Genomic DNA, 25,040 nt, shown 5'->3' with positions numbered 1-25,040 from the left:
AAAACCTGTGTAGCCTATTGGGTGAAACAAACCTAATGTTCAGAAGCATTCAAAAACATGAAACCTTTAATTCCTCAGAAACTGGAGATATCCCACACGTTATTTGCTACGTTTTTAATGAATCAAAATATCAGTGCCTTACCAGTTGATGCCAACCAAATAGAATACAGGTCGTTTCTTACCAGATGCCTTTCATTTAACCATATTGCATTAGTTTGGTGTCATATTTAAAAGGATTGCAGGCAGGGAAATCCGCCAATGCTATTCAACGAGATAGTGACAACCAAGGACAATCTGTTCACTGTCACTGCTGTGCATTTTACAGGATCAACAAAAGCAGTGTTCTTCACAGGGCCAACATCACACTTAAAGTACATCAACACAAGGAATGTCAAACGGTGTCCGATTTTGTCATGGTGTTGTTGTGGACAGGATTAAATCACAGACCGCCGTAGAGGAGGAGAGGAACACAGGAGAAGAGGAGGACAAGATCAAGCGTGATGAACACAGAAGAGAGGAGAGAAAAAGCCCACACACAAGGCCTCCCAGTACGTCGCTGCTCTGTATCCGAAGGGAGGCGGACGCAGAGAGAAGCAACATCATAGGAAGAATGGCAGGAGGAAACAAAAGATAAGGAAAAGAATGGAAGGAAGAAATAAACTCCCACATGCCACGACAGACGTGGCTCGCGCTGGATGTCCACACACACACACACTCTCTCCCCTAATGTTCTGGTGTGTGTGTGACAGCGGTGGTGAGACGTTACCCACCATTGCGGACCGATTTGGAGCTCTCAAGTACTTCAGAGAACCCACTCGACAAACATACAAACACTTATAGTGCAATGAGACTTGTGTAGTTGCATGTAGGGAACAGGGTCTCTTCCTGAATTCACGCATACCAGGATTTGTATAAGAGTTGGCAGACAGTTTCCTTCTATACTGGGGCATGCGGTCATCTCAGTGAGTGATGAGTAGTAACCTCATGGGGGAGGTATTAATATAAACTGAGCGGGACATGAGCGGGACCTGGTGTCATAATACCACTCACATTCAACCTACTGTCAACTTCCCTTCTGAAATCATTGGACATATGAGTCCATGTGGTGCTACGGGAGGTCGTGGGTTGACTCGCACTTCTACTTCTCTGTGAGTGAGTGAGTGAGTGAGTGAGTGAGTGAGTGAGTGAGTCATTCAGAATGTATGAGAGTTAATGCATGTGTCACATACTTTGTGTCAAAAGAAGTATGTATGTGTGTGTGTGTGTGTGTGTGTGTGTGTGTGTGTGTGTGTGTGTGTGTGTGTGTGTGTGTGGTGTGTGTGTGTGTGTGTGTGTGTGCGTGCGTGCGTGCGTGCGTGCGTGCGTGCGTGTGCGTGTGTGTGCGTGTGTGTGTGTGTGTGTGTGTGTGAGAAAGCATGTGATCTGTGTGAGAAAATGTGCGCACGTTTGTGTGTCTGCCAGAGAGGCAGGCAGCGAGGGGCCAAGCGAACCGGGCATCACACGAATACCTGATGCAGCAAAATCCCCATAAAACGGCCGACCTTGCCAGAGGACAGTGCATCTGCTCCTCCGACGTCACTGAATCCCAATACACACCGGGCGTCTGGAATAACACACCGGGCGTCTGGAATAACACACCGGGCGTCTGGAATAACACACCGGGCGTCTGGAATAACACACCGGGCGTCTGGAATAACACACCGGGCGTCTGGAATAACACACCGGGCGTCTGGAATAACACACCGGACGTCTGGAATAACACACTGGAAGTTCAGGGGGTGAGGAGGGGTGTTGATCAAAGAATGGGACGATCTAAGAAATTCAAATCTCTGCAGATGACTTTGGGAGCACATTGCATTATGGACCATTAAATATGCAGTGGCCAGGCAAGCCACACGGGTTACTCTATAGGAAAATCAATACTCAAAAGAGATGACGTTCACTTGTACGATCCAGTTGGTTGAAAGAAAGCAATACAGTATATCCATAGGGATTGACAACGAAGTGTTTTTTTAAAAAAGGGAGAAACTACTGGTTTGTGTCCGGATTGACCACAGAAGAACGAACTTTGCCTCAGATTATACAGTTGAAGTTGGTAGTTTACATACACTTAGGTTGGAGTCATTAAAACTCGTTTTTCAACCACTCCACAAATTTCTTGTCAACAAACTATCGTTTTGCAAGTCAGTTAGGACATCTACTTTGTGCATGACAAGTAATTTTTCCAACAATTGTTTACAGACATTATTTCACGTATAATTCACTGTATCACAATTCCAGTGGGTCAGAAGTTTACATACACTAAATTGACTGTACCTTGAAACAGCCCGGAAAACTCCAGAAAATGAAGTCATGGCTTTAGAAGCTTCTGATAGGCTAATTGACATCATTTGAGTCAATTGGAGGTATACCTGTGGATGTATTTCAAGGCCTACCTTCAAACTCAGTGCCTCTTTGCTTGACATCATGAGAAAATCAAAAAAAATCAGCCAAGACATCAGAATTTTTTTTGCAGACCTCCACAAGTCTAGTTCATCCTTGGGAGCAATTTCCAAACGCCTGAAGGTACCACGTTCATCTGTACTAACAATAGTACGCAAGTATAAACACCATGGGACCACGCAGCCGGCATACCGCTCAGGAAGGAGACGCGTTCTGTCTCCTAGAGATGAACGTACTTTGGTGCGAAAAGCGCAAATCAATCCCAGAACAACAGCAAAGGCTCTTATGAAGATGCTGGAGGAAACAGGTACAAAAGTATCTATAGCCACAGTAAAACGAGTCCTATATTGACATAACCTGAAAGGCCGCTCAGCAAGGAAGAAGCCACTGCTCCAAAACCACCATAAAAAAGCCAGAGTACTGTTTGCAACTGCACATGGGAACAAAGATCGTACTTTTGGAGAAATGCCCTCTGGTCTGATGAAACAAAAATGGCCATAAAGACCATCATTATGTTTGGAGGAAAAAGGGAGAGGCTTGCAAGCCGAAGAACACCATCCCAAACGTGAAGCACGGGGGTGGCAACATCATGTTGTGGGGGTGCTTTGCTTCAGGAGGGACTGGTGCACTTCACAAAATAGATGTCATCATGAGGGAGGAAAATTATGTGGATATATTGAAGCAACATCTCAAGATATCAGTCAGGAAGTTAAAGCTTGGTTACAAATGGGTCTTCCAAATGGACAATGACCCCAAGCATACTTCCAAAGTTGTGGCAAAATGGCTTAAGTACAACAAAGTCAAGGTATTGGAGTGGCCAACACAAAGCCCTGACCTCAATCTGAAAAAGCGTGTGCGAGCAAGGAGGCCTACAAACCTGACTCAGTTACATCAGCTCTGTCAGGAGGAATGGGCCAAAATTCACCCAACTTATTGTGGGAAGCTTGTGGAAGGAAAGCTACCCGAAACGTTTGACCCAAGTTAAACAATTTAAAGGCAATGCTACCAAATACTAATTGAGTGTATGTAAACTTCAGACCCACTGGGAATGTGATGAAAGAAATGAAAGTTGAAATAAATAATTCTCTATTATTCACACATTTCACATTCTTAAAATAAAGTGGTGATCCTAACTGACCTAAGACCGGGGATTTTTTACTAGGATTAAATGTCAAGAATTGTGAAAAACTGAGTTTACATGTATTTGGCTAAGATGTATGTAAACTTCCAATGTATATACACTGTATTATATCTTATTCTACGCTTCTCTGATATTGCTCATCCATATATTTATATATTCTTAATTCCATTCCTTTACTTAGATGTGTGTATTAGGTATTTGTTCTGAAATTGTGAGATATTACTTGTTAGATATTGCTTCACTGTCGGAACTAGAAGCATAAGCATTTCGCTACACCCACAATAACATCTGCTAAACACGTGTATGTGACCAATACAATTTGATAGTCTCCCTCTAGTCATGTTTTAAATGTTTAGAAAATTCACAGTATCAACTTCGCTGTAGCTTTCTTTAATGCCTGCTACGTTACTGCAGACACGGTCATCTGAGCCATCCGATTGGCCAGCGGTAGGCCTACAGTGCACTTGATTCGCTCACCAGGCCTGCCGGGAAGGCAGAGTTTGTCAATTCAGACACTTGTAATGGTTCAAAATGGCAGCAGTTCGCCTACTTGGCTCGCAGGGCAGCTGAATCGAGTGCACCTACTGCCAAAAGCCTGAGACGAATACTAAAAACTAGAAACAAAAGGCTCAACCGTTTGGTTTCTTACAGAAATGTTTTTGCTCTAGAATGTTGAGTGAAGTTCAATCTTGTGCTTCTCTCTGTGGGCTGACATTTCTTCTGCTCAGCAAGAGGGCACATCAGCTGTAATGTTATTCTAGTCACTCTAATCATGCTAAGTTCTGAATAAATTGTAACTTTTGAACTATATATCGGGTTTGCACTATTGTTTTTCTGATGCACTTGTCTATTGACTGAACATATGTTCATAAACATTGAAGGAAATAATCATTTTATGGGTGAACACATAGCAGAGGTGGGACCAAGTCATTGTTTTACAAGTCACAAGTAAGTCTCAAATCCCAAGTCAAGTCTCAAGTCAAGACCGACAAGTCTCAAGTCCTAATGTGCTCTTCACCAAATGTAATACCATTTCATATTTTTAACAAGAGTAATAGTTAGTATATTACATTTAAGCAAATCATGAATGCTTTTAAAAATATTTATTACTTTACAAATAAACGTTATATTTCCATGGAAATACATGGGTAGCCATGAGAAAGGTCAGGTCGAGTCAAAAGGCTCAAGTCCAAGTTAAGTCACGAGTCATTGGTGTTAAAGTCAAAGTCGAGTTGCAAGTCATCATCTTTGTGACTCGAGTCCAAGTCATGTGACTCGAGTCCACACCTCTGCTTTATAGCCTAGTGCCTGGTATAGTCGCCCTGTCAGAAAGAGACCCAATGCGTCCAGCCCCTCGGTATGTGTCCGTGTCTTGGGGTGTTGGATTGTGAGCATAAAGACATTTCTGTTCTCGAAGTTAATTAACAATAAAGTACATCTTATCCTCTCTCTCCTAGGCTAATGTCCAGTGTGTGAAGCCATGTGGTTAAGCTTCAGCTGCTGGGGTGGAGGAATTTTACAGACTGGAGCAGAGCTAATAAAGGAAGCACACAACTAGAGAGAAGTACAACAAAGCTCAGGGTTGACTTTTAGGACTCCAGAAGAGGGGATAGGGGGTGGCATGGTGCATCCATCAAGATTATTTTTAACTAAATGACCTCTGATTTGTTTCATTTTTGCCTACTGAGCGGAAACTGGAAAAGTGCTGTATTTGAGGCATATGAGAAGCATGCCTTTTTATTAGACTTGAACGCATGCATGTGCTTGTCTATTTGTGACAACCTAAAACATCTGTGAATTGCAACACTTCACAGTATTGCACCACTACAGAGGCAGCAATTTGGATAACGGTGTCCTAGAAAGGCTGTGTGTGTTTGGAATGTGATCCGACTGTCGATAAAGTTGACTCTGTTTCCTGCCATGGCTGACCCACACTAATGTGAACAAGCTGGGGGGGGGGGGGGGGGGGCTGGGTTCTGTCTCTACAGAGCATGACCTCATCCGAGGTATTGTCAGGCCAGCAGATATCCGACTAAGTATCTGTTACATACAGCCATACTGACACACGGTCAAACCATAACAAATGTCACATCCAAAGTAAAGTTTTTACTAACATCTACATGGCAGTCACAGACATTGAAATACATGGATAAGGCATTGATAAATAAAAGATGAAAAACATTCAGGTTAATTACATGAAAGACGTGACAATATGTTCAACTTATCAATTCAACTACATTGAAAGATCATGGTCTCCTTTATGATGGAAAAGAGGCTACAACTCAGGTATACATTTACAAAACAAGCACAAATTAAGCATGTTAACATTCCGTCAATGTTCTGAATAATGAATAGGACGTTATGTGTGTGTGTAGCCGACATTACATGGGAGGTTAAATCCCACAGTAGATACTCTATACAGGCCGGACGTCTGGGACCTAGTGCATCACGTATGAGGCATCCAGCATATGCTTTCTGTCCTGTAAATCACAGCAAACACTGATGCCAAAGGGCACAAATAGAATTGTGCCGCACGAGCACACACACGAGACGATCCATTCAACATTACAAATTGCATCTTCCGCTTTAAGACAAGACAAAGGTTAAGCTGATCAACAAACTTCAACTGTGCAAATAGGCAATTACAGAAGTCCATAGACACAGTGTGAACTGCATGGCGAGAGAGCGAGCGAGAGAGAGAGAGAGAACAGTGAAAGCCAGCAGGAAGGACAGAGGGTAGGACACAGTGAAAAGAAAGAAGTGAGCGTATGAACCATTCATTGCCTGGGGGCAAAGAAAAGTGTGAGAGATACACACACAGAGAAAGAGAGAGGGCGAGCAGTGAAAGCCAGAGAGACATTTCTGACAAGCAAAACGTTTTGGGACTATGTCAACAACGGACTAATGAAACAAATACCAAAAGGTCGTTTTTGGGTGGTGTTCTCCTTTAATGCTAGAAAACCACAATTTAACTAAATAAATGTTATTGATTTGGCAAATGGCCCTTCACAATGTTCCATTCATCCATATGGAATGACCCCTGCCCTCTGTGTAAAATATGTTGACTTAGTAGAGACATGTGTGTTGGATAAGTCAATTAGGAATTAGTCCTAAATCGTGTTTTAAGAAGCTTAACTGTATCTATTTCAAAGCTCAAGAAATGTTAAAAATGTACTAATTACTGGTCTAAATCACCATACCACTTTGAGAAAAGTCAATTTAGACTGCTGCCCAAGGCTTTGACCTACACTTCTCATTTGCAGGGTATTATCACACTAACAAGTACAGTGTGCAGCAAAATCATTTGGCTGTGGACAAATGAAGTCCAGAAATAGTCCTTAAAGGTGTCAGGTTTCCTGCAAAAAATCCAGAGACCAACCCTGACTGCACTAAGCAGACAGGGCCGCAAAAACAAAAATTGTGAAAAGGTTTCAGGATGGAACCTAAGCAATTACACACTTACATCTACACTATATGGGGCGGCAGGTAGCCTAGTGGTTAGAGCATTGGGCCAGTAACCGAAAGGTTGCTGGATCGAATTCCCGAGCTGACAAGGTAAAAATCTGTCGTTCTGCATCTGAACAAGGCAGTGATAATACTGTTCCCCGGTAGGCTGTCATTGTAAATAAGAATTTGTTCTCAACTGACTTGCCTAGTTAAATAAAAATATAAAAATACAGTGCATTCTGAAAGTATTCAGACCTCTTCCCATTTTCAACATTTTGAAAAAATATTTTTGAAAGAATCTCAATCTACATAACTAAAACATTTTTTGGGTGCAAATTTCAAAAAGGAAAATACTGAAAAACCTTATTTACATAAGTATTCAGACCCTTTGCTATGAGACTCGAAAATGAGCTCAGGTGCATCCTGTTTCCATTGATCATCCTTGAAATGTTTCTACAACTGCATTGGCGTCCACCTATGGTAAATTCAATCAATTGGACATGATTTGGAAAGGCACACACAGTTGACAGTGCATGTCAGAGCAAAAACCAAGCTATGAGGTTGAAGGAATTGTCCGTAGAGCTCAGAGACAGGATTGTGTCGAGGCACAGATCTGGGAAGGGTACCAAAACATTTCTGCAGCATTAAAGGCCCCGAAGAACGCAGTGGCCTCCATCATTCTTAAATTGAAGAAGTTTGGAGCCACCAAGACTCTTCCTAGAGCTGGCCGCCCAGTCAAACTGAGCAATCGGGGGAGAAGGGCCTTGGTCAGGGAGGTGACCAAGAACCCAATGGTCACTCTGACAGAGCTCCAGAGTTCCTCTGTGGAGATGGGAGAACCTTCCAGAAGGACAACCATCTCAGCAGCACTCCACCAAACCAGACGGAAGCCACTCCTCAATAAAAGGCACATGACAGCCCGCTTGGAGTTTTCCAAAAGGCACCTAAAGGACTCTCAGACAATGAGAAACAAGATTCTCTGGTCTGATGAAACCAAGATTGAACTCTTTGGCCTGAATGCCAAGCCTCACGTCTTGAGGAAACCTGGCACCATCCCTACGGTGAAGCATGGTGGTGGCAGCATCATGCTGTGGGGAAGATTTTCAGCGGCAGGAACTGGGAGACTAGTCAGGATCGAGGGAAAGATGAACGGAGCAAAGTACAGAGATTTCCCTGATCAAAACCTTCTCCAGGTTGTAATCCCTGCAAAAGGTCCTTCAACAAAGTACTGCGAAAAGGGTCAGAATACTAATGTAAATGTGATTTCAGTTTATTTTATATAAACTAGCAAAATTGTTCAAAAAACTATTTTTGCTTTGTCTTTATGGGGTAGTGTGTAGATTGATGAGGGGGGAAAAACTATTTTATTTTAGAATAAGTCTAATGTAAAAAAATTTGGAAAATGTCAAGGGGTCTGAATACTTTCCGAATGCACTGTATAATAAAATAATTCTAGCATAGAATTTTTGGGGGTAAAATAATCATGTCACAATCAAAAATGATTAAATGTATTAATTTATACATCAAGAAAAAGATGGTAACAAAGAGGGCCTACATTACATTGAGTGATCGAGAGAGAGATCGAGAGAGGAGTGAAAGCCAGCAGGAAGGACAGTGAAAAGAGAGCGCAGGCACCATTCATTGCCTGGGTGGAAAATAAAGTGTGAGATACAGAGAGAAACAGAGGGGGGGAGAGAGAATGAAAGAGAGCGATAAAGAAAGCGTGAGTACTCAGAAAGCAGTGACGGAGAAGTCGGTTGCTGCATTAAATGCTCAGAATGCAGTTGCTCAGAAAGGATTTGGACAGGATATTCACACAAAGGCAACAAAGCCTGACACCACTGAACAAAAAAAAGTGTATAAAAGCATGACTAATATGATTGTCTTGAGAGAGAAAAAGACTACAATGAAAAGCACGAGTGTGCTTGTTTTTGTAGAGTAGCCTAAAATGGTAAGGATGCTGAATTATGCTTTGCCATCATTGACGAGATAATAAAATAATGAGGATAACTGTAAGTATACTGTAGCCGACCGAATGTTACGTTTATGGTTGTTTAGTGGCCCTTTGATTGGTCAAAAACATCCCCACAGATTGAACATTAAGCTTAATCAAATACAGCCTGTGACAACAAAGCTTCAATCAAATCCTTTCATCTCCACTCATACTGTCATGCAACAGGTAGCTAGCTTTTTCAATAGGCTCACTGTTGGGAGTGACTCAGCAATTCGCTCCTTAAATGTCAGGAATGGTGTTTAGGCCAGGTTCACCTCTGTCCAATCACTGCCAATCGTCTCCTTTGTGTGCCAATATAACATTGTGCCAGAAAAGTGACAATTCCCTTGTCAGATTTTGGTCCCTTTTCTGCTACAGCACACACTCAATGAAAGTTTCACATCTAACATAAAAGGTTAGGAAGTGAGAAAGCAAACCTAAAATGGGAAGAGATCCCAGATGCGTTGTCATGACAAGCAACACGGGGTAATATGCCTACTGTATACCCAACCTTGTGTTTCAAACTGCTGTTCCAAGGTGCTCCATCAACCGATTACAGTGGGATATGATTGATGAAGTTGACTGTCAAGTTAACTTCTGGACTTGTCTGCTGCTTGTTGCTACTTGGCCATCTGCTTAACCTCTCTTGGGTAGGGGGCAGTATTTTCACGTCCGGATGAAAAGCGTGCCCAAAGTAAACTGCCTGTTACTCAGGCCCAGAATCTAGGATGTGCATATAAACTGTTAGATGTGGATAGAACACACTCAAAAGTTTCTATAACTGTTAAAATTATGTCTGTGAGTATAACAGAACTGATATGGCAGGCGAAACCCCGAGGACAAACTATCCCCCCCCAAAAAAAATTCAGCCTACCACTGTTTTCAATGGCTGTCACTTTTATTATAAGGCAAAATCCTCCCAGATTGCAGTTCCTAAGGCTTCCACTAGATGTCAACAGTCTTTAGAAAGAGTTTCATGCTGGTTTTTGGAAAAATGAGCCAGAAATTGTCGTTTTTGTAGGTGGCTCCCATTTTGGCTGTAGTGTTTCCAAGCTCGTGGAAGAGAGCACGTTCTTTGGTATTTTTCTCCGGTAAAGACCATAACGATTCTCCGTCTTAAATTGTATCGTTTATGTACATATTAGGGTACCTAAGGTTTGATTATAAACGTTGTTTGACTTGTTTGGAAAAGTTTATTAGTAACATTTGGGATTCATTTTGTATGCATTTTGATGGAGGGAAACCAGGTGGATTATTGACTGAAGCACGCCAGCAAAAACAGTTATGGATATAAAGAAGGACATTATCGAACAAAAGGACCATTTGTGATCTAACTGGGACCTTTTGGAGTGCCAACAGAAGAAGAGCAAATGTAAGGCATTTATTATATCGCTATTTCTGACTTTCGTGGCGCACCTGCCTGGTTGAAATATGTTTTTCATGCTTTTGTATGCGGGTCGCTGTCCTCAGATAATCGCATGGTGTGCTTTCGCCGTAAAGCCTTTTTGAAATCTGACACAGCGGCTGGATTACAAGAAGTTAAGCTTTATTTTGATGTATTAAACTTATGATTTTATGAAAGTTAAATATTTATAATTCTGTAGTTTGAATTTCACGCTCTGCAATTTCACAGGATGTTGCCCATAAGAAGTTAACTTTTCGTTTTTTACTTTTCATCATAATGCAGGATTTGATTAATCTGTTAACACATTTAAGAACGTCTACGTTTTTTTCCTTGCTTGACTTTTTTCATTCAACTTTTTCACCCCTGCCGCTTTATCTGGACATGGTTATACAGGACATCGAACTGCCGAAAAAGCTAAGTAGTAACATTAACATTATGCCATCTAATTGCAGTCGCTGTACTCATAATATACAAGATAACTATCGCCTTATGGTGAGGAGAGCTGTGTTGCAAGCTTCAGAGGCAATCATTACACAAGGGCAATTTAAGTGTGGATGAAACAGCGTCTGTGCCACCAGTAAGTACAGATCGTAGTATAAATCCCCCGGCACAGTCCCCGCAGCCTGACAATTTTCTCACGACTTCTGGAAGGAAATGCTGTAGGAATGCTCAACCGGTGTCGCTCATTCAGCCGACAGAAACTTGCAAACGGTTCAACGAGTCGGAGTCAGAGGCCGAGCCTTCTCAGGTCTCTCCTCCACCCGTTACGGGGTCTGAGCAGCCGAAGCCTCCCACCATTAGCTCTAACAAATTAAAAACCCTAGTCATTGGCGACTCCATTACCCGCAGTATTAGACTTAAAAAGAATCATCCAGCGATCATACACTGTTTACAAGGGGGGCAGGGCTACGGACGTGAAGGCTAATCTGAAGAGGGTGCTGGCTAAGGCTAAAACTGGCAAGCGTATAGAGTATAGGGATATTGTTATCCACTTCGTCACCAACGATGTTAGGATAAACACTCAGAGGTCACCAAGCGCAACATAGCTTCAGCATGTAAATTAGCTAGAAAGATGTGTCCGCATCGAGTAATTGTCTCTGCCCCCTCCCAGTTAGGGGGAGTGATGAGCTCTACTGCAGTCTCACAACATCGCTGGTTGAAAACTGTTTTCTGCCGCACCCAAAATACAGAATGTGTAAATAGTATGCCCTTTTTCTGAGACTCACCCACAAACAGGACCAAGCCTGGCCTGCTGAGGAGTGACGGACTCCATCCTAGCTGGACGGGTGCTCTCATCTATCAACATAGACAGGGCTCTAACTCCTCTAGCTCCACAATGAGATAGGGTGCAGGCCAGGCAGAAGGCTGTTAGCCAGCCAGCCAGCTTACTGGAGTCTCCCACTAGTACAGTCAGTGTTGTCAGCTCAGCTTTCCCCATTGAGACCGTGTCTGTGCCTCGATCTAGGTTGAGCAAAACTAAACATGGCGGTGTTCGCCTTAGTAATCTCACTGGAATAAAGACCTCCCCCATTTCTGTCATTGTTGGAATAAATTGTGATCTGTCACATCTCAAAATAGGGCTACTCAAAGTTAGATCCCTCAACTCCAAGGCAGTCATAGTAAATTAACTAATCACTGATCATAATCTTGATGTGATTGGCCTGACTGAAACATGGCTCAAGCCTGATGAATTTACAGTGTTAAATGAGGCCTCTCCTTCTGCAGGGATGCAAACTGGTGAGGGCCCAAGAAGGTGACACTGGGTATCGCTGGACGGGGCCACAGTGTCTCCCGACCCACTTGTGTCTCAGCCTCCAGTATCTATGCTGCAATAGTCTATGTGCTGCGGGATGGGGGGGGGGGGCTAGGGTAAGTCTGTTATGTTATACAGTATCTGGTGTCCTGTGTAAATTTAAGTATGCCCCCTCTAATTCTCTCTCTCACCTCCCAGAGGACCTGAGCCCTAGGACCATGCCCCAGGATTACCTGGCCATGTACTCATATAATCTCCACCCGGCACAGCCAGAAGATGATTGACCACCCCTCAGAGCCTGGTTTCTTCCTAGATTCCTGCCTTTCTAGGGAGTTTTTCTTAGCCACCGTGCTACTACATCTGCTTTGCTTGCTGTTTGGGGTTTTAGGCTGGGTTTCTGTATAGCACTTTGTGACATCTGCTGATGTAAAAAGGGCTTCATAAATACATTTGATTGATTTCCCATTTGCCATACAGGTCAGCGGTGAAGAGGATCCCCACGTGAAGAACAATTGAAAAGGCTGAAAAGAATCGCTGTCCCTCCCACGGGTACGGCCATTACAATGCTGACTATAGCTAATTTGCCGGCAAAACCCACAGAGGCTTCATAATGCTTCTCATTGGCCATTGACTGGTTCCTCAATGCCCAATGAGCAGCATTATGAAGCCTATGTGGTTGTTTGTTCCAATGCAGGATTTTGTGAAAACACCTGAAGAAGCTATCCATGTTAGGTTGGTTGGTCCCTTTTATATCACTGACAAAACAATACTGTCAGGAACGATTGATACCGTTGATTATCCATCTATTCCAATTCTGAGCTCTCGAGACATATATTCCTGCACCAAAACAATGGTAATCCCATCGTCTAGTTTATGGAAGCTGACGTGTGGAGGGAAAGACCTGGTGAATAGATCTGGGACTGCTGTTTTGGCTGGCTGACATGGGAAGCCGGCTGCCCCAGAAATAACTGAATTAATAAATGAATGGATGACAGAGGGAGCGATAGGAGAGATGTTGGAGCAGGGAGTGGAGAGTCTTCCAGGCTTGGACAAAGCCCTTCAAATTTGGTGGATTAACAAAAAGGATCTTCCACTCAAATCAATGCAGTTCGGTACCCAGACGAGATTGGGCCCAAAAGGAGGTGTTGCGGCGGTCACACCGTGTGAGCAGCACACAATCAGCACACAACACCTTCCCATTATCTCCAGAACACTTCCCTGGGAGCTTTAACTGTCACAGAACGGATACACAGGGGAGAATAGGGTTATGACTAAACTGAAATCAAGATACAACATTTCAATTTTGCTATGCCCAGCACGAATACTAAATCCAGGCAAGCAATTACTTTGTTAAGAGACCATTAGAATGTGATTGAGTTGACGTAGCCTATCAGCTGGAAACAGAAAGCTGTTTTACAACAGGTACTAATTATTCAGACAGCCTTTTGTCCCACGTTTCCTCATTAGATAAATTGAAAACTGTTATTGTGATCTCTATATGGCAGCCATCATACAGTCCCTTTGTGGTCGAAAAACTACACTGATAAAAAACAACAAAAGGCTGTAACTTCCTTCGGTTGAGGCCGCCAGTGAAATTAATTTTCTTTATGGCCTCTGCAGTGCATCTGTGCAATGGCTCAGTGACTTTGCCTAGGATGACTCATTGCCTCGAGGAGCGTTGTGCAAAGGCCTGATGTGCAGAGTGGGATGGAGAACATTTTAGCTGAAGCCAGAGTTAGGTCTCTCCTTTCTCCCCCACTTCCACTGTAGGTGATCTGCACACTGACAAGTACAAATCAATAAGTGATTTATCAAAGGCGTCTCACATAAACCTCCCGGTGTGCCTTGTCGATGTTGTTTGCCAGATAAGCTACATCTAATCCTTGCCTACCACTGATCTCTTACTGCTAACCTGTTTTGAAAAAGTAAACAACTGGTGTCAGGCTACCAAGTTTAGTGGTCTTAAGTACAGGATACACATGGTTTACACCAGGGGGAAGGGAACTACATTCAGCCGCAGGCCGATTTTTGTCAGAGTGAATGGTCGGGTGGCTGGAAATTAACATGTACACTGCAAATTGACCACAATTAAGCACAAAAAGTGTTTGTATTAAAAAATACATTTAATTTTTTTTTTATTTTATACCTTGATTACATTGAGACACAATCACGTCTATTTTTGTGTGAATACTTGGTAACAGATTTACTGTCCAACTAAATGCTTACTTGCAGGTTCGCTCCCCCATCCCACTGATTGGATCCTCCCCTGTATGTCTTGTCCTCATTAACTTGCCTCTCACTTTAATGAGGCATAGATAGCTTGCGGATCCTGTCAGCTGCGCGCTAACACTACGCTAGCTCAACAAGCTGGATAAGGACACCTGTTTGTAGACAAGCCCTCCTCTCTACAGCCAGAGACGTTGAGACGCCTGTAGGAATGCCTCCTCTATGAGACTCGGTCGCTGAAGTCTTTTTTTAATGAGCAACAACGCATGGGAACGAGATAGAGAGGGAACAAAGTAGGACAGCTGCTGTTTAACTGCATGTAAAGAAACAGCATCCATATTCATGAGTGGAGACACGTGTTTGTGAAGTGTGTTTTTCCCGATACTCTACATCCCTGGGTTATACATTGTGCATCGTGCTTAGGGTGGTGTCTGTGGCGTGATGTAATGAAATGTAGAGCATATCTCCATAAGCAAGCTCACAGTCAAGGTCTGATTCAGTGTTGGAACTGTCTGGCACCAGTCGCTCGCAGAGCCCACAGCTGAGAGCTGGGACAGCACAGCATTCCATCGCCCCCATGCTATCCGAGGGAGCACCTTGGAACTGAATCACTAGGGTCAACCCAAATGCTCCAGCAGATTAAACGGATTGTCTAGGTTTACATCCAGCCACAGAGCAACTCATTATGGCTCATTCCTTGTGTACACAACAATTACACCCCATCAGCGTGGCCAACAGTATAGCATTACATAGAGCTGGTTGGGATTTGGGAACCAGGGAAACACCAGCAGGGGATATCTGTAGCGTACTAGTTTGAGCTGTTGCTCCAAACATTCTCACACAATTTTCTCTGTGGCTTCTAAAAGAAAGGGAGATGAAATGGAGGATGAAAGAGTGGAGACTCCAGGACTGCCGTTCGGCTCCCACACTGACAACCACAAATCCTCCTGGGCTTCCAGTGCTGTTGAAAGGTACTGGGAGCTTACATCCCCACAGCCCTAATATGACAGGACAAAGGGAGCAAGGAAAACACAATCTGGCAGTATCTGGCAAGGCAAAAAAAGAGAGAGCCGGTTTAATTTTGATGCCCAACTACAAAGAAGGTAATATGTTTACTCCGGTCTTAGAGCCATTTGTCAGCCATGGTTACAGCCCACTATCCTAACTGCTTACGGGAGGCCACAGAATCATCCCTCGTTTACAGAGTGAACTTCTAACAACATGATTTGGGCTACATAGACTGGTTGGCTGACGTCAAATGCGCGTGCATCGATGTGGCCGGAAGCTGTGTGTTATGATTCTGAACGGTCAGATAGTTAGCCGTAATGACAAGAAGCTGCCATGTGGGGAATCGTAGGTGGCTCGTTTCAGCTAGTTCTGTCTTGTTGATACCATGTCGTTTTGACTGATTTCATGTCAACGCTAATATGGCTAAAATTTGCTAGCTAGCTAAACAAAAACTAAGATGTATTTGAGTGTGCTCATTGCTCAGTGCTCATTGTGCAAATTAATTTGTTTTCAATAAACATTTGGAGACAAAATATAGTTTACATGTTGTCAACAATCTAAGCAAACCCCATCTGTTTTGCCCGATAGTTGTGCACACTTTGGCCTACTACAAAATAGATGGTGGAAGTGAACCTTTAAGCAGTGTGTTCAGAAATATTCTAAGAAAGGAGGATATGCTAATCCAGTTAGCATTAGCTTTAATGCCAATGAAAATGCTAACTGTTCACTTTCAATGAGAGGCGCCGGGCATTCTGGGTCAAGGAGTGAATGGTAGTCATTTGTGACCGACCAGTTTGATCTTATGTAGCAACATTTGAAAGTGTTTTTTAAATTGGATAAAAGTAGAGATGCTAGAAAATGGTATATCATACACTACAGTTGAGGAACAATGGGAAAGTAATTCTGATTTGAAAATTGATAATCTTGTGACCTCACTTTTGAGAAAATGTCCCTTGAATGTTTTGGTACACCTACTGGAGTGCTCTTCTTTGTCTACACCCATTCAGCATCGTTCACACCCTCTTAAGCCTGAAACTCACCCATCTCTTTAAGGATTCACATGTGAGGCCATGTACTAAACAACCAAAGATTAAGACTAAAGGCAGGTTTATACAATGGGTGAGTTCGTAAATACAATCTAAAATGCCAGAGTGTGATCTGGGCGTTTGTAAACTCAGAGCGTTGTCAGATTGTCCATTCGTAAATTTTCTCCAACTCCTTACCAATCTATTATACTCCACTTCCACCGGGCATTCCACTGATTTCAAAACTCAGTCCTCCAGAAAGTGGAGAGCAACCCTTCTGTAGTTTCACTATGTGATATATTTTAAAAAAGCCACGTTAGAAGGGATTACTTACTGACCAGCTCATATTACAGACAGAAGCGTGCTACATGGCAGACCAATCCAAACCCATCTCTCAGGATGTCCAGCCCACTCATTATCTCAGCCAATCATGGTTAGCGGAAGGTTCCTGTCTTTTTCCATAGTTAAACCAACTAGACTCATAATTTAACAATTGTATTTTTCATTTACAGATGGCATACAAGTTTGTTATTAAGGCACATGAAAGTTCACATGTTCCCAAAGTCATTTCTGCCACAAAAATAAAAAACATTTTGATTAAAAAAAGTATATGCTCAAATGGCTCTCCTATGAAGTAGTGAAGCGCGACATACACTTAGTTTCCTGAAACGAGTCATAATTGGACGCTTGATCAACAACCAAATATTAGCATGAATTACATGAACAAAACACACAACATTCCACATCTTTCCAGAGATTATTAACTTGTTCTCTGTAATACCATATAGCTTTGAAATCGTGACATAATGTATGTATACTTTCCAGCAAAATAAACAGTTTCTCAAATCATACCCTGACTTTTTAGAAGGAAGTGCGTGACTAATGGTATGTGACGCAGCACGACAACATTAGCATGATTGGTCAAGAAACCCCATGCTCAGAGCATTACGCATTTCTCCATTCATCTTTAACGGGTCGTTCGCCACATTATATTTGGTGTGTCACAGACCACTCTAAGAAGAAGGTCACAGATTCTGCTGGTTCTCCATTGTAAATACAGTCAGTGAAAAACTATTGGTGCATTAGGAAATAAACACCTACAGGTACAAAAAGGAGTCTGGCATTGAGTCTCCTCTCTAATGTACAGGATTACTGTCCAGAACGGCCAAGGCTGGCCACCCACAGTTTACCCATTTTAAAAGAATTCCTCCCAAAATAAAGACAGAAGAATACATTTCTGAAGAAACTCTACCCATGCGGGTAAGCACGTGAATAAGCAAGGAAAGCAAGCGATGGGTTAAGAAAAAAATATGGGATTGTGCACTCCGCCAGCCTCCTCAAATTAGATTTATTTCAAAAGAAAAGCACAGAGGCTTGGGGTGAGACTTTAGGAGCTGTGATTCTCCATTCTACTTGAACAGCTCCTTAATTAGGGCCCTATAAAAATAGAGAGGCCCATGTGAAACAGGCTGGCACACAGAGACAGAGGTTGCAAAATTAGCTCCAGTACCATCTCAAATCAAATTGTATTGGTCACATACACATATTTAACAGATGTTATTGAGAGTGAAGTGAAATGCTTGTGTTCCTACAGTGGCTGCTCCACTAAATGTTTTGTGATTATGCCGCGGAACTTAAGAGGTAATTTGTGGTTTAGAACAGTACCCTGCGTCACCACTTCATTGCTCCAGACCAGCGCAAGGGGGGAGTTGGAGCACGGATTATGCTTTTGGGTCCTACTGTGTCTCTAACTGACAATGAATGGGCGACATAAACCTAAATAGAAACGGATAATTGTGCACGACTTCAGTATTACTTACTAAAACTGTTGTTACACTAAGGTTTTTATTATTTTATTTTGTTAGGATTATTTTGCTCTTACTGTAGTATTGTAGTCTACTCCCGACCGGTCACGTTGTACACCGCCTGAGTGGCACAATGGTCTAAGACACTGCATAGCAGCGCAAGCTGTGTTGTTATAGATGCTGGTTCAATACCTGTGCTGGCCTTGACTGGGAGACCCATGAGATGACTGTAGGTTTTTGGTTTCTCTTCCTCTAAAACCAATTCTAAATAAACTGGCTTTATTTACAAATTCGTAACAATGCCTCACCCCCCATGTTCAAGAATGGCCTTTTTCCTCGATCATTTTACGTTATTTGAAAACGGAATCTCGAAAATATTATTTTTTAAACAAAGTTATTATTATTAGTATTTCAAATCATAAAAAGCCCCTTGGATATTCTCAGATATTATTAACCCTGTTATTAGCAGGACAATACATATTGGTCATGGCTCCCGAGTGGCGCACAATGGGATTGCCTTGCAGTTCTCCAGCTGTATCCACTGAAAGCACGCAAAGTTCAAGGCCCGAGTGCAGGGGGCACGGGATGGGCCGCACAGCCGCGCACAGAAGACAGACCTAGCCCAACGGGAAGGGAGGAGGAAGGGGGGGCTTTGGATCAAAATAAATATCAGCATTCTTTCTGATATAGTCTTCTATAAAGAATTGTTTTAGTTATCCTGACCTGGACACCATTTACAGTATTATAATAGCCCATTATGGGCTATTAGCAGGACAATATACCTTTACCAACACATCTCTGTATTTTGATATTTGTGGATGGGGCCTCCCCAGTGGCGCAGCTGTCCAAGTCACCGCATCTCCAGATACCTGTGCCGGCCGCCAACGGGAGACCCATGAGGTGGCTTTTGGTTTTAATTTAGAATCCTCCGATCCTCTGTATGTACTTATTGGCGGAGAGTCACGTCATATTTTTCGATATAATGTAGGCGACATGAGTCTCACTAGTGTTGAGTAATGTGCTGTTAAAAGTGGTGTAGGTCTTATTTAAAGAGCATATTGAAGTTCCATCCTAACGGAAACCCAGAGGGTTTATTCGTTATTCTTGGAATAGAAACATCATAATATTAATCAAATGAATTAAGCAAGTACCACTAAAAGGTGGACAGACCTACTCATTCCAGGGTTTTTCTTTATTTTTACTATTTTCTACATTATAGAATAATAGTGAATACATCACAACTATGAAATAACACATGTAATCAGTTAAGAACAAATTATTTTTTACAAGGACAGCCTACTCCTTCCTCCCCATCGGGGAATTGAACCCCGGTCTCCCGCGTGCCCGCACGACACGGGAATTCTTTAGCTAAATAGCCCAGCACTGTAGCCTACTCCCGACTGTCACGTTGTACAGCGCCATATTTTCCATTCCATCCTAACGGAAACCCAGAGGGTTTTTCATTTTTCTTGGAATAAAAACACCATAATATTAAATCAAATGAATTAAGCAAAATTTCTTAAAATCAGTCCCATATACAATGTTCTTACAAAAGAAGGTTTTACATTTTCTAGTACAGCCATTATTGAAGGCTATCAAATGCTTCTCAAAGATGCCCTCTGGTGGTCAAACTAGCACTAACTAGCATTAATGGTACCTGTGGTTAACACTTCAATAACGTGCCATAGAATTCTGTGGCACCATGCAAGCTGTGCTGCAGTACGCTGCAACTTTTAAAGGACGAACCACTGCAGCTCCAACAGTGCAGTAATATCTAACAATTAACAATACACACAAATCTAAAGTAAAACAATGGAATTAAGAAATATATAAATATTAGGACAAGCAATGTCGGAGTGACATTGACAAAAAAAAAACAGTAGAATAGAATAGAGCATATACATATTATATGACTAAAGCAGTATGTAAACATTATTAAAGTGACTAGTGATTCCATGTCTATGTATATAGAGCAGCAACCTCTAAGGTGCTAGTGATGACTATTTAACAGTCTGATGGCCTTGAGATATAAACTGTTATTCAGGCTCTCGGTCCCAGCTTTGATGCACCTGTACTGACTTCGCCTTCTAGATGACAGTGGGGTGAACAGGCCGTGGCTCGGGTGGTTGATGTCCTTGATAATCTTTTTGGCCGTCCTGTGACATCGGGTGCTGTAGGTGTCCTGGAGGGCAGGTAGTTTGCCCCCGGTGATGCATTGGGCAGACCGCACCACCCTCTGGAGAGCACTGCGGTTGCAGGCGGTGCAGTTGCCGTACCAGGCGGTGATACAACCCAACAGGATGCTTTCAATTGTGCATCTGTAAGAGTTTGAGAGGGTCTTAGGGGCCAAGCCAAATTTCTTCAGCCTCCTGAGATAGTGTGGTGAAGGCGCAACAGCGCCTCTTCTGTCTGTGTGAGTGGACCATTTCAGATAGTCAGTGATGGCTACACCGAGGACTGTGAACCCCGTCAATGTGGATAGGGGGTGCTCCCTCTGCTGTCTCCTGAAGTCCACGATTAGCTCCTTCGTTTTGTTGACGTTCAAGGTTATTTTTTCTCACACCACCCCAGCCTTGGCCCTCACCTCCCTGTAGGCTGTCTCGTCATTGTTGGTAATCAGGCCTACTATGGTTGTGTCATCTGCAAACTTGATTATTGCGTTGGAAGCGTGCGTGGCCATGCAGTCATGGGTGAACAGGGAGTACAGCAGGGGACTGAGCATGCACACCTTGTGGAGCCCCTGTGTTGAGGATCAGTGAAATGGAGGTGTTATTTCCTACCTTCACCACCTGGGGGCAGCCCATCAGGAAGTCCAGGACCCAGTTGCACAGGACGGGCTTCAGACCCAAACTTGATGACCTTGGGAGGGTACTATGGTGTTCGAGGCTGAGTTACAGTAAATAAATAGCATTCTTACATAAGTATTCCTCTTGTCCAGATGGGATAAGGCAGTGTGCGGTGCAATTATGATTGCATCATCTGTGTATCTTTTGGGGCAGTTAGAAAATTGAAGTGGGTCTAAGGTGACAGGTAAGGTGGAGGTGATATGATCCTTAACTAGCCTCTCAAAGCACTTCATGATGACAGAAGTGAGTGCTACGGGGCGATAGTCATTTAGTTCAGTTACCTTTGCATTCTTGGGTACAGGAACAATGGTGGACATCTTGAAGAAAGTGGGGACAGCAGACTGGGATAGGGAGAGATTGAATATGTCTGTAAATACACCAGCCAGCAGGTCTGCGCATGCTCTGAGGACGCGGGCTAGGGATGCCGTCTGGGCCGGCAGACTTGCGAGGGATAACATGCATAAATATCTTACATCGGCCACAGCAAACGAGAGCCCACAGTCCTTGGTAGCGGGCCGCGTCGATGGCACTGTGTTATCCTCAAAGCGGGCGAAGATGTTTAGCTTGTCTGGTAGCAAGACATCAGTATCTGCGACGTGGCTGGTTTTCCCTTTGTAATCCGTGATCGTCTGTAGACCCTGTCACATACGTCTCGTGTCTGAGCCGTTGAATTGCGACTCCATTTTGACTCTGTACTGTTGTTTTGCCTGTTTGGCTGCCATACGGAGGGAATAACTACACTGTTTGCATTCAACCATATTTTAGATGCATTTAGGACCATTTTTAATCACCCATTCAGATACTGACTAACTCCTTATTTAGAATGTCAGTGACCTCATTGGGTTTGGGTGCTGACATGTAGAGAGAGGAATCATCTGCATACAAAGTCATTCTAACTTCTTGTAAGAGCAGTGGCAAATCATTTGTAAAACTATTTAATCATTTCACAAAAGGATCCAAAACAATGCAGTGACTGCATACTCCACAATATATTAAGTGCAATTGCAGTCTGACATGTATTGACTCCTAACCTGATATGTAGGCCTATGGCTTCTTCGCAGACCCAGTCCTCCCATGTTTCAATATTATTTCTATGTCAGCTAACAGCCTTCTTTGTTTCATGGCTTTTCAAGCCTCTTGCTAGTGATGTCACCCTGCTCAGCGTGTTGGAAAATTGTAAACTGTACCACTGAGACATACCATTTGTCCCTCTTTCTCCCCCTCAAACCCTGGCATTATATGTTACGCTACAGCTCTGCAAAACTAAGGCAATCGGTCTGACAGGGCGAGCCATGCATATGTGAGGAGAACCACAAGCTCTGAAACTAAGAAAGAGAGCTCTGAAGCTCAGACTAGTCGACCTATATGTGACAGTATGTGTGTGTCCGCGGAAGATGTGTGAGGAAACTGTCAACCCAGACACCTACAGTATAAAGCCCTCTACAGCCTCTGAAAGCCCCCTAGAGTTCTCTCAGCCTTAAATTCCTAAAATAGCATGCCTTTGTATGGTCTTCGTCACAAGACACATCAACTGAAAACGTAAATATAATGTAGTGCATGATAATCCAGCTATGATTTATGAAGAATAAAAGCAGGGTTGAGTGTAGCAGAAGATAGGGGCCATTAAAAACAAAACACACTCAGCCCTCTGTAGGGACACAGTGTGATGTAGGTGAGCGGGAGTGCGTGGGGATAGAAGGTGAGCGGGAGTGCGTGGGGATAGAAGGTGAGCGGGAGTGCGTGGGGATAGAAGGTGAGCGGGAGTGCGTGGGGATAGAAGGTGAGCGGGAGTGCGTGGGGATAGAAGGTGAGCGGGAGTGCAAGAAGCAAGCAGACTGTGGTGAAGACGGTTTCCCTGGGAGTGCTACACCGACACACCACACTGCTCAGCCAATGTGTCGGTGGCCTTGGTCAGTGGTGGCGGTGGGCTAGCTATTTTGAGAATTACAAGTGTTCAAGTTTCATTGGCGGTATGTACGGTATACACCGTCCAACGAAATGTGTATGATAGCCGATGTCAATTTGGCTGTCAGTTAAGCTATTCAAAATATTTGCACACTTTAAAAAGCATGTAGGCAAAGTCTAGGCCAAACCTGAAAGTTTTAAAGCTCTATTGCTGTTTGAGAACAGTTACATTTTTTCTGTAAGCCAGCAGAGAAATTACCACCTTTACAGGGTATGATAATAGCAGTGACTTAGCAGCCAATCCAGTCCTACATTAACAAAATGATCCCCCGTGGTGAGCTTTTGCCTTCACGTGAATGCAAGGAATGTAGGAACTGCAAGAGGGAGAGAGAGAGAGACATAGACAGAGCAAGCGAGAGACGGACAAGTAGAAAGAACGAAGGCAAGAAATAACGATGGAAAGCGCAAGGGTGCAGGAGACACCAAGAACGAGTGAGAGATAGGGAGGGTACGTTAAGTGGTGGTAGTGCCCAGCCGGGCAGCACATCAATGGGCTTTTGTAAAGCAGACGAAGAGAGCCGTGCCATTTACCAGGGGCACTCAGATGGTTCTCACCCGCTCCGGGCAGCCGGTTGGCATGGGCCCGAGGCACAGCGTGCCAGTGACAAGTGTTACTGCCTCTGATTAAAGAAATGCAGGGAGCCAAGTCAAACACTTACTGTAGGGGGGGGGGGGGGGGGGTGCTTTAGGCATGGAGATCTGGTGTGAAGTTTCTCTGAATGGCCTTCAAGCCATAAAGCCCTTTCACAGAAACTTCCACCATACCTGGCTTTGTTAACATACAGATGTACGAGCTACCAATTTGCTTTTAGTTTTTTTGCACCTTACATATGGAATGATCTCAAGCTCTAAAATGGGATGTTTTGGTGCCTCAAGGGAAATTCAGACAGCTGATTGATGACCTTTTTACTGAAGAATGCGTGTGTTTGCTATGACTGTTTTGCATCTCAGTTTTGCTTTTCATAGTGTATTGAGGTGTATTTGTGTGTACATTTTTCTGAAAAAGCATGAATCCACATGTCTGCTCCTCACCGTCAAAAGAGGAACAAACACAAGGGCTTTATTTATGACTTCATGATGACTTCCTACTAAATTAAGTGACTTATATTGACTTGTAAATTAACCAAGCAGACCAAACCAGCATCTGAGTTCAAGTGATAATATTCTGTTTGTTGAAAATGCTTGTTGGTTGTGGCCGGGGTTCAGGTGGGTCACGGGATGACATTTTGTGCATTGTTAAAAATCATTACATTATTATGCCGTGAATGTATTTAAAATTGGTCCCAGGAGCCCATACTCAAATCTACATTCAGTTAAATGTTTTGAAGGTTTTTTAAATATATTTTTTACTCATTCTTGGGTCGAAGTAGATTTTTTTCACCACTCAACCCATATGGTGGGTCGCGACTCAGACATCTTTTAATTGGTGGGTCACGAGGAAAAAGTTTTGGGAACCCCTGCTTAATATCTTACAAAACAATAAGTGGAACAGGACATGGTTTCCTTCAGAATGGTAGAATTTGCTAACATTAGGCTCAATTTGGCCCTCTGACAAATTAGACCGAAGCCAGAAAAATACACATTTTGTGAGTAAACCAATGAGCGATCGATTTCACTGACTGATTCTACAATGAATAAATAAATAACTATCCTAATGACTTTTTTTTTCTGAGCCACAAATCATTATTAGCACTGGTCTCTTCCCTCAGGGAATGAATGCATTGTAGGTATACTACTGCCACTTACTCCTGGATTCTAATCAGTTCACATTATCAAACAGTTACACTTAAACCAAAGTCAACAACAGCCATGTATAAATATTTTCAAAACGTATCAGGTGCCACACAGTAAGTACAATGGATTACATTGTTAAATGCAAAGCATAAGACCATGACAATTTGAGCCCAATGCTAGCTGGGTTGTAGGCCTATTCACTTTGGTTTGAACTCCGTGCACTGCGCAAGCTGCCCTAAAAGAAACACAC

At 43.1% G+C, this 25,040-nt stretch overlaps 1 protein-coding gene across 4 annotated transcripts in view; it reads right to left on the bottom strand.

Moving 5' to 3' along the window:
- Positions 1-25,040, bottom strand: part of arhgap32b (Rho GTPase activating protein 32b) — a 246,867-nt gene that overhangs the window by 159,965 nt on the left and 61,862 nt on the right. The gene's annotated exons all lie outside the window — the stretch shown is intronic.

This window comes from Salmo salar, chromosome 13, assembly GCF_965601325.2.
Source record: "Salmo salar chromosome 13, fSalSal1, whole genome shotgun sequence".
Classification (NCBI taxonomy): Eukaryota; Metazoa; Chordata; class Actinopteri; order Salmoniformes; family Salmonidae; genus Salmo; species Salmo salar.
This window is presented reverse-complemented; position numbering and strand designations above follow the sequence as displayed.